This window comes from Mustela putorius, unplaced genomic scaffold, assembly GCF_011764305.1.
Source record: "Mustela putorius furo isolate JIRA1106 unplaced genomic scaffold, ASM1176430v1.1 tig00537293_pilon_pilon_pilon, whole genome shotgun sequence".
NCBI lineage: Eukaryota > Metazoa > Chordata > Mammalia > Carnivora > Mustelidae > Mustela > Mustela putorius.
The window spans coordinates 1,518,147-1,527,969 of record NW_025422431.1 but is presented as its reverse complement, the minus strand read 5'-3'; positions in this window follow the sequence as shown (position 1 = coordinate 1,527,969).

Sequence of the window (9,823 nt, the reverse complement as noted above, 5' to 3'; positions counted from 1 at the left end):
GCCTCCTGCTCTCTGCCTCCCACCCCTCTGAGCCTTTCTCTCCCTAGGGCTTAGCTCTCTGGCTGATCTGGGGTGGGCCTCTGCTGGGCTAGTGCTCTGGGGGAGACCCTGCTGTTGTGATTCCGCTCTAGAGATCATTGTATGATAATTTAAAATTATTTAGATATTATTTAAATCAAACCCAGCGGGGTTTAAACTTTTAGACTCGGGAGGGAGAGAGAGCACGCGGAGAGAGCAAGCTGTGACACCTTGGCTCACTTGCCCCCTCACACACCCAGGCCCCGAGCGCTGGTCCTTCCTGACTGCCCATCCCCCCTCCGTTCCGAGAAGGGAGCACACGGAACGGAGCGGTCTGGTCCGGTGCTTAAAAGACCCAGCCCGCTCCGACTGCAAGTGACCTGTGAAAGGCTAGGCCACGCAGAGAGAGGAGATTAAAAGAGAATGGATTTTGTCCAAAAATACTTTAAAAATGTTATTTCCCACATTCCTTGGCGATGAGGCTGCCCTCCTGGTTTCCCAGAGGTTCTGGGAGGGGCACTGCTTAGTAGACTGGGCAATTGAGTTTCTGGCTTCAGATTAATCGAAGAAACAGAAGTCAGCCAGGAACAGCAGGCGGTGGGCAAGGAAAACTGGGGGTGCCCTCAACTCTGAAAGGCTTAATCATCTCAAGCGGTATTTGTGGCCAATTGGGAGCTATTTGCTGCTTTTGCATATATATACACATATATATATATATTTCTTAAATGAAGCTGCTTTGGTGTTTTATTTCTAAAAGTCCTTTTGTGCCCCACTTTCTTCAACATTGATCCCAACCAGGGCAGGCCACAGTCTGTGACTCGGGGCCAGGCTGGACATTCCTGAGACGGAGCTTGGCTCTGGTTCAGATTTCAGGCTGTGTTGGCTTTGGGACCAGCGGAAAGCAGGAACTCCACCACCCCGTAGGACTTGAGCAGCTCCTAAGCTGTCCCATTCAGGACCCTCTGGCTTTGTTCTAGGTCGAGGTTTGGCTTCCCCCAAAGCCAGAGGTTATTTGGGGAAGGCCGAATACGCACCCCTAACTCATGAGCATGTCCTCCTGACTTCTGGCTTGTTCTCTGAGTTCATGCACACACACCCTTGCTCCAGGATTACCAGCCACCAGGCCTGCCGCTTTCTCCTCCACAGCTCACACTCCAGGAACAGCTGCGGTTGGGGGTGCCTTCGTGCTTGGGCTGGGAACCGCTGGGCCTCCCCTGTGTCCCCAGCCATGAGGCAGCTGGTGCGGATTCCAGCTGGGCTGCAGGCAGCTCTGGGACGGCATAGGGCAGACCCTCCTTGACAGGCTAGTGTGAACCACACCGTCCTCTCGGCCACCTGGCTGGCCTCTCCGGGACCAGTTCTTCTTTCCGGCTGAGTGGACGGGGACAGCTGCTGACGCAGGAAGGAGAGGAGATTCCCAGGTGAAGCTTGCTTGGGCAATGGCCAGAGCCAGCTGTAAGCAGAGAATTCACGGGGGAAGTTTTCAGAAAGCAATCATTGTTCTGCCTGTGAGAAAGGCCAGGTGTGTCCACTGAGGCCGGTCGCACAAGCTTCTCAGCCAGGAGCCCTCAGAGGCTACTGCTTCGTTTTCTCAGGCATTGAGGAAAAGAGTCGCCTCTCCACTCCCGCTTGGCTCTGCGTCTAAGGGAGGGCTCAGTGGTACAGGTATCGGAACTTTCTCCCCTTCCCCTGATGGACCGACAGTGCTCCTGTAATCTTACCGTTTACCTTTCCAGTTGGTGTCCTTCCCAATCAGATATCACACGGCCCCTTTGAGAAGGAAAGGCATAAGCACCTACTATGTGCCAGGCACTGTGTTAGGCACTTTTAGAAATATACCCTCTTTACGATGAGACTAACGGATGAGGGTATCCCCTATTCGAGGCCCCCATGTAATGGACAAACAAAAACACTTGAAGGTGAGAAAGTCTTTCTTCAAAGATCTGAGGCAAGATTGCCTTCAGTCTGAGGTTTGTTTGCAAAGACCCATCACCCACAGTATCCTCCCCCCTCCAAACTTCTTCTCCCTCTCCCTCGTGATGTGCTCCTTTGTACTCCTCAGACGGCTGGAGGGGTAACCTGAGTCCTTATAGAATTTGTGGACCAATAGGATAGGTGATGTGTGTAACTTTCTCTTTTAAAACTTAAGTGGTCTTGCTACTTTCTGCTTGTTGAGTCCTCTTGGCATTCATTTAAAAAGCCAGCATCTCACTATTTATTGACAGGTTGGGTGTGTGTGTGTGTGTGTGCGCGCCCTCGTGTGTGTGTGTGTGTGTGTGTGTATGTGTGTGTACATTTCCAAGTGTGCCTCCTGTAGCTTTTAAAAAGGAAACTCAGTTGTCCAACTACTAATTTGACATATTCTCACGGTTCTAGTGTTTTGGCCATCCATCAACAGAGGGATTTCATTTTCCAGTGCTGATGTGTTCAGGAAAGGCTGGGTCAAATTCTGAGCGGAGGTTGGATGGGGAGGGGGAGAAGAAATTGACATTTATTTTATTATTTATTTAAAATGTTTACATCTTTGTGTTGTACCAAGCCTGATGAGAAACAGCATTAAAATACTCAGTTCCTCTCTCCCTCTTTTTCTTCATTTTTTTTTTTTTGAAATTTAGGCTAATGATGCTTTTTTTGTTTCTAAAATGATTTGTGACATATGTTGTATAAACTGTATAAAAAAGGTTCTGTTTTTAAAGACGGATGGTCATTCCTCTGGGGACAGTGGTCACCAAGAAAGTTCTACATTGTAAGACAATACAACGAAAAGATCCTGCCCTATTCCTCAAAAATCATTTTCTCTGTATGATTAAAAGTTTATTCCATTTATTTTAGTTTGTGGTTACTTGATGTTGAGGAAAAAATACTCGCCTTTGTATAAAGAATAGGTATCAGGGTGTCTTTTCTGCAGTGAGAGATGTATATATCGTATTTTGGTATATAGTGGAAAAGCCCAGGCTTTGTGCATCTGTATTTGAGATATGTCAATGATGTGGAGTAAAGTCTGCTATAAGATCCTGGAGGCAATTATAGCTCTGTGGGGGAATTGAACTACCTTTCTGAGAATCTTCTTTTTCTTCTCTCTCTCTCTCTCTCTTTTTGTAAGTATTGGTGAAATGGTCCCGTTGGGAAGGTTACTAAATAGACCTCTCCTGGCAGGACCCACGAGCTCAAAAATCTTTGTATAGCTTTGAAAATTGAGGCGTAGCTCTGCTCTGAAGCATTTCTGGTGGTGTTTTCCGTTGTTTTGTTATTTTACTGTAAAATAAGCCTACAGTATTTGCACTAAAGAAAGCTTGTTAGAAAAAGCTTGCTGCTATGGAAGAAAGAACATATTAAAACTTTTTTTTTTTTTTTTTTTGGTTAGCTTTTCCACTTTCAATTGAGTAGTTTTTGTAGAATAAAATGAATTAAGATTGAAGAGGCTCTGATGGTTGGTTTATTCCATCTTTTTCTTCGCACCTTTCCTGTCCCTTCTCTCTTCTAGACTTTTCTACCTTTAGCCTTGGCTGTGGGGTTGGTCTCTCTGGTGGGTGGGCCCAGCAGGGAATGGCCTCTTTCTGCAAAACGGTGCGGTGGGCTGCCGGCTGGGGTGTAGAGCTGCCGCATTTCTTTCCCTCCTTTCTCCTGCTTGCCCTCCCGCCCCTCTCAACTCCCCTCAGTCCTGTTCCCTCCTCTCAGGGCCTGACTCTCAGCTAGCTGCCAACTACGGCCTCGGCGTGAGCCAATAAAAGTTCAAGGTTCTGTCCCTTCCTGGGGCTATTTTGTTTGAACAGGTTGGCTCTGGAAACCCGGGAATCTTCAAAGAACCAATTAAATGCATTGCTAAGATTGTCCAGGTGAGCAAACGAGATCTCGCGCGGGAAAGGCCTCCGCGGACGATCACATCTTCAGATTTTCTTTCTGAAAAGACACAGGTTGTTAGGTGTGGAACTGAGAGGTGTCAGCCCAGACCCCATGGCCCTGGGTAAAGGGGGCACATCTGTTTGGGGCTGCTTTTCCTTGACAGCATAAATGGTAGGGGGGCAAACCCATCCTGGGTGTGATTGGCAGCTGGCTGAGAATTAGCCCCTGAAATTGCACCGGTCGCCGCAGATCTGCATCAGACCAGTTTGGTGTGCAGGCCTCATTCTCTGGAGGACCCAAGAGCACTGGACTGAATCAGAAGGGCCCTAAATCCCCCGCCTGCCCCACTGCTCAGCGGCTCTCAAGCTCTGGGAGAACGCCATTTAACTGCTCCGAGCCTTCCTCCTTTGGAAAGGGGGAGGGTAACAGCAGCGGTACCATGAGAGCACCCACCCCAGGAGGATTAGGGGAGCTCCTCCTTTCCTTTCTAAGAGGGTTTGGAGCCTTTGGGGACAGAGCACTCAGAAGTCTCTGTGCCGGGTCTCCTAGGAGCCTCTTAGCAGACACCACAGAAGAGATGTCTGATTTCCTGGGTCCTGGATGTGTCCCTTGTTGTGTTAAGTGTCAAGGCTTGCTGAGAAAGTTTGTGTGGACTTCTGTTGGCTTCGGGGACTATGCTGCCTGGAGACAGGCCTGTGCTCGCGTGTCTCTGCGTGCCTCTCATGCCTAGGCCCTTCTGGAACAGCTTTCATCTTCCACTAACACTTCGAAATCTACTTTGTTTAAATTTCCACCTTTTTGTCCACATGGCAATTAGAGAGCTCGATGATAGACAGGCACTTAGGAGGCAGAGTTAGAAGCCTCTTTGGGCAGCTGTAAATGCCTTAAACATAGGGGAAGATTTTCAGTCTTTTTATTTTTTTTTTTAAGATTTTTTTTTTTAATTTATTGGAGAGAGAAAGAGAAAGGGCAAGAGGAGGGGCAGAGGGAGAGAGAGAAAGAGTCTTAAGCAGATTCTATGGATATGGGGCTCGATCTCATGACCCTGAGATCACGACATGAGTGGAAACCAAGAGTCGAATGCTTAACTGACTGCCACCCAGGCATCCCCCTCCCCCCATTTTTTGAGAAAACCAGTAAGGGGCCACCACCATTGGGTCCCTAGACCTACCAGGGTCTGTCACAGAATTTTACAGTCACTGCTAAATCCAGGCTGTCATGGTCCAAACCCCATTGAGTGGCCCGGGTTGACGGTAAACCGTATTGATGACATGTCCAGCAAAGTTGGAGTTTCCAGGATTAGGTAGAGTCCTCTCCCCTGGGAAAGATGTGTTGGTGACAGATTCTTGAGACCCTCCTCTGTTGCAGGACCGAGAGTCCCCAGGTGCACAGAACTTTGTCACCAGGCTTTCTCTGTTGATGGCACTGCCACCACGTGAAGGAAAAGAAATCCTGGAGCCGGTATTTTCCGAGATGTTGAGGCAGCATTTATGTCTTGGGCTACTGAATGGTGCCGCATGTATGAAGGCATACGAGGTGCTAAAATCAGGAGATTAAAACCCATAGACCTTGGTTAGAAAGCTGACTGATGCACTCTGCTTGTGACAGCCCCTGGGCCCCGGGCTCCGGAGCCATGTTTGAAGCTGAAGGTGTGAGTTCCTTTTGGACCCCACGTGTCTAAATGCTGGAAGGTCTGTCTGTTCACGAGCAGCTCAGCCTCGGCTGGCCCCCGGCCCTCCGCCAGTCCCCAGCAAGGAGGAGGGCGGGTGACCTCCCATCCCGTCAGCCTCGCTCCTGATCCACCATGCTGGGCTTGCATCCCGACAGAGTCTGTTCCTCCCTGGACAAGACAACGAAGGACTGTTTCCTGTGAGCCGTTAGGACAAGTCCAGCCCCGCTTTCGACAGTCAGCCTTTGCCTTTGTAGAAGCTGCCTGCAAGTGGCGACACACGAGGAGCCCAGACCTCTGCCCTGGGGGCAGGCTCCTCCTGCTTCCTCTGCAAGGGGGCCCTGGGGGACTGCTGGCCCAGTGAAGTGTCCCGGGGGTTCTATCCACAGTCTGTGGGTTGTTGTCCCTGGAAAATTCCACTCATTTAAAGGAAAAAATGAAATCCACCGCAGGCTCTACCTCTGAAACTAGAAAAGTCCTTAATCAGACAGACTAAACACACCTCACCACGAACCGGTGTCAGAAGGAAAACACGAGAATGCTCAGCAGCGTGGTGCCTGGTTTGTGATGGGACTCAGCTGGGTGTCTCCAAGGACGCTTGGAGGACATGGCCCTGCTTAGACATGGGCGGGGGGTGGGGAATCTTGTTCCTCATCCAAAGGTGAAGTGCAGGGGGCTGTGGGGCCTTCGAATGCAGCACTGCCTTGCCTTGTAGGACATTCAGAAAAGTACTGTTATTTATCATATGTAACATTTTAAATTAAGGTGAAGCTCACATAACCTAAAAGCAACCCTTTCCGAGGGAACAATTCGGTGAGATTTAGTACCTCCACAGTGTCCTATGGCACACGCTCCTGCCTACTTCCAAAACATTTCCTCACCCCCAAAAGGAACCCCGACGCATTAAGTAAATGCTCCCCATTTCCTCCTGCCCCCCCATTCCTGGCAACCACTGATGTGCTTTCTGTCTCCATGGATTTACATTTAGGCAGTCTTCTTTCAGAATCCCAACGACTCTATTTTCTGGACTAGAAAACAATCGGGAAACATCAGCATGGAAAAATAAACTAATTAGTATGAATAGCAATATAGTCGCCCCCTCGTTGAAGTGTTTCATAGGTTTCAGGTGGCTCCACGTTCATGGTCTTGTTCAGAAGCCCAAGAGACAAATGTTACTGAACGTGTTGGGAATTATCGGCTGCAGGAGAAATTCCTTTTCCCTTACACAGTGGCGTGTCTGTACACTGGCATACAGTTCTTACCTTGATGGGTTGCATAAGGCACGCATTTGTTCCTCAAGTTAAGATGGAATAAACCTGAAAAGACAGACTCCGTTCACTGGGGCAAACAGACGTCTTTTTCATGTAAACACAGGACAACGGCATCTAAATTAATTTCCAAAAGTGATGTGTAGACAGCGACTGTCATCACCATATTCCTATGGATACGAGGAGAAAATAGCTTACTCGTTGAAAAATATTTTTGTGTCCCTACTAAGTGCGTGACACCATGAAAGTCACCACTGGGGACACAACTGTATCAGGCGCTATTTTTACAGGTGTTCCAAAAGGTCGTTCTTTGCTCCAAGGTCAAACATTTTCATTTGATGTATCAGTTAACTATAAACCAGAAGTTTCCCTTGAGGTTCTAGTCTGATGGGACTGAAGGGATGGGGGAAGGCAGGCGTTCTGGAAGCAGCTACTTTGGGGTTTGGCATGTGGCAGGTGGAGGTTTCAGAGAAGAGTCCGTAGCACAAGGGCCCTGGGTTAGAAGGGAGGGGCGGTGCACGTCTGCAGGAGAGGGACTGGAGCACAAGGACATGAGCAGAGGGAGCTTTGGAGCCAAGACCCTGGTGCAACAGGAGAGGTGGGGAGCAGCTTTGGAGCTGGAGAAGGCATCCCCAGGATCTGAAGCATGGGCTGATTTAGGGGGTGATGGAAATTTAACCTGAGATCCAGAGGGCCTGACAGGCTTGCCATCAGTTGGTCAGGCAGGCAACGTCCTCATGCTGGGGAGGTGGGCGTGATAAGGAAGCATGTGCCTGGGCGTGCGCGTGCGCGCACACACACACTCCCTGCCTTTGTTAATGACGGGGGATCGACTAATTACGGAGAGTCTCAGGGAAGACTTGTAAGGTGTCACGGATACAGGTCCCACTGGGACTTCCCCTAACCTCAGGAAGCTGCCCAGAACTGGTGGCATTTAAACCAAGATCCTGAAGGTAAACAGAAAGGAGAGCTTTTTTTTTTTTTTTTTTTTGGAGGTCCTGGCAGTGGATTTGAATGTGGAGTGACACAGTGACAGTCTCATTCAAGGGAGCTGAAGGCACCAGATGTGCAGGACAGGAGTGGGTGGTGAGAGGAAGGAAGGAAGCCAGGACGACCAGGGAGGAGGCCCTGCCTACAGCCCAGGAGACAGCTGGAGCTTGCAGCAGGCTGTCCTGGGGAGTCCAAGATAATCTGGCTCCAGGAATCAAACGCAGAGGAGCAAGAGGACAAGAGGAGGAGTTGGGTGGGGGTGGGGAAGCACGTGAATTCGAGGAGTGGACAGGATCTGCAGGGGCACACATTCTGCTGAGCACAAAGGTGGGCCTGCGGCTTAGAGCTCAGGTGGGCCAGGAGACCCAAACGAGGAATTTCCTTCTGGGGAAAACCACACAACCTTGCAGACGGGTGCTTCCACCCGCGCACGCTTCCAGCCTGGCTTGAGTCTCACCCTTTCTGCTTCCCTGGCCAGTTCTCTCTTGTGTTCCTCTGAAAGGGGGTGCTCAAACTGCCTCCTCTCTCTCGCAGATCTCCTCCAACCCCCTCACTTACCACAGATGACATCACGGCCACTTCGCAGAAAACAGAGGCCATCGGAAGGGGATCTCCTCATCCTGTCATCGCTAAATCTACAACCCTATCAGCTTGTCTGCTGCCTTCTTTCCTTCTGCTGCTTTAAGAGAGAAGCTCCCTCCCGATCCCCCAGGCTTGCCCCATTGTCCAGTTCTGGGTACCATGAGGTCCTTTTTCTCAGGGAGCCTTGGGAGCCAGTGTCTTCTTCCCACCCTGTCATGGATTTTTGCCTCTCCAAGGTCCCTTGCTTTCCCACAAGCATGAAACAAGGTGAAGTCTCAAACATCCTAAAAATGCCAAGAACCTCCCTGGACCCCTCCTCTTGGAGCAGTTTCCCAGCCTAGGGGGGCCTTGGTGGAGATCTCTTTCCTCGATGTGCTGCTTCCTACCTCCTCTGCCCTCACCCCGCAGCAGTTGCCGCCACCCCCACGGCCCCGGCACTGCGTCCCTGTGTCCAAATCGCAGCCAGTGCAGCCCACATGCCCTTGACCCCTAGACAGCCACAGTCCTGCTCCCCACTCCTTCTTGGGTCTGCCTTTTTCTCTGCCTCCCTCTTCCTGCCCATAACCCTGGACTCTTCCTCACTGACCATCTTAGGACAGCACACTGCCCTGCCCTCCTCATCTGCTAGGCATGTTTCAAATCTGAATGTTCTAGCCAGCCCCGCATCGCCGTCCTCATCCATGGCCAACCCCTCTTCCCCGGGATACCTACAGCGATATCCACTCCGCACGCTTTTGCCCAAACTGATTTTGTGTGTTAGTACTCTGTTTCCCGCTGCTGCGGGATTTGGGGACCCTATCACCCAGCTGATTACATAAGTCTCCAGCTCAAAGCCTAGCCTAGACATCTATCAGTTAGGATTCCTTTCAGCTGCCTGGGAATGAAAACCCAGATGAACAGAACCTGGAACACGAAGGGTTTTATTCTGTCCTACAACAGTCTGGAGCCAGAGGTGAAGGACTGGTCTGAGGGTTTCATGAAGTCATCAGGGGCCAAGGTCCTCCAGCTGTTCTTTCTTGTTTATTCCCATGGTGGGACCCTAATTCCCATGACCCAATTTCCAGCAAACTCTGGCTGTTGTATTTGTTTTCCACAATGCAGTATAGAGGAATGGGAGAGGGGCACCCCCTACCTCCTTTATTTTATCTCCCTTCCTTTTTTTTTTTGAGAGAGAGATGGCACAAGCAGGGCTGGGGGGCCAGAGGGAGAGGGAGAAAGAAAATCCCAAGAAGGCTCCATGCCCAGCTAAGATCATGACCTGAACAAAATCAAGAGTCAGATGCTTAATTGACTGAGCCACCCAGCTACTACCCCCCACCCCCACTTTTGTTTTGACTCCTTCCCTGAGAAATCTTATGATTAATATTTTTTTATATTTTATATTTTATATATTTTGTTTATATTTTTATTTTATATTTTATTTGCTAGAACTTACTCCTAAGGCCAGAGCTCA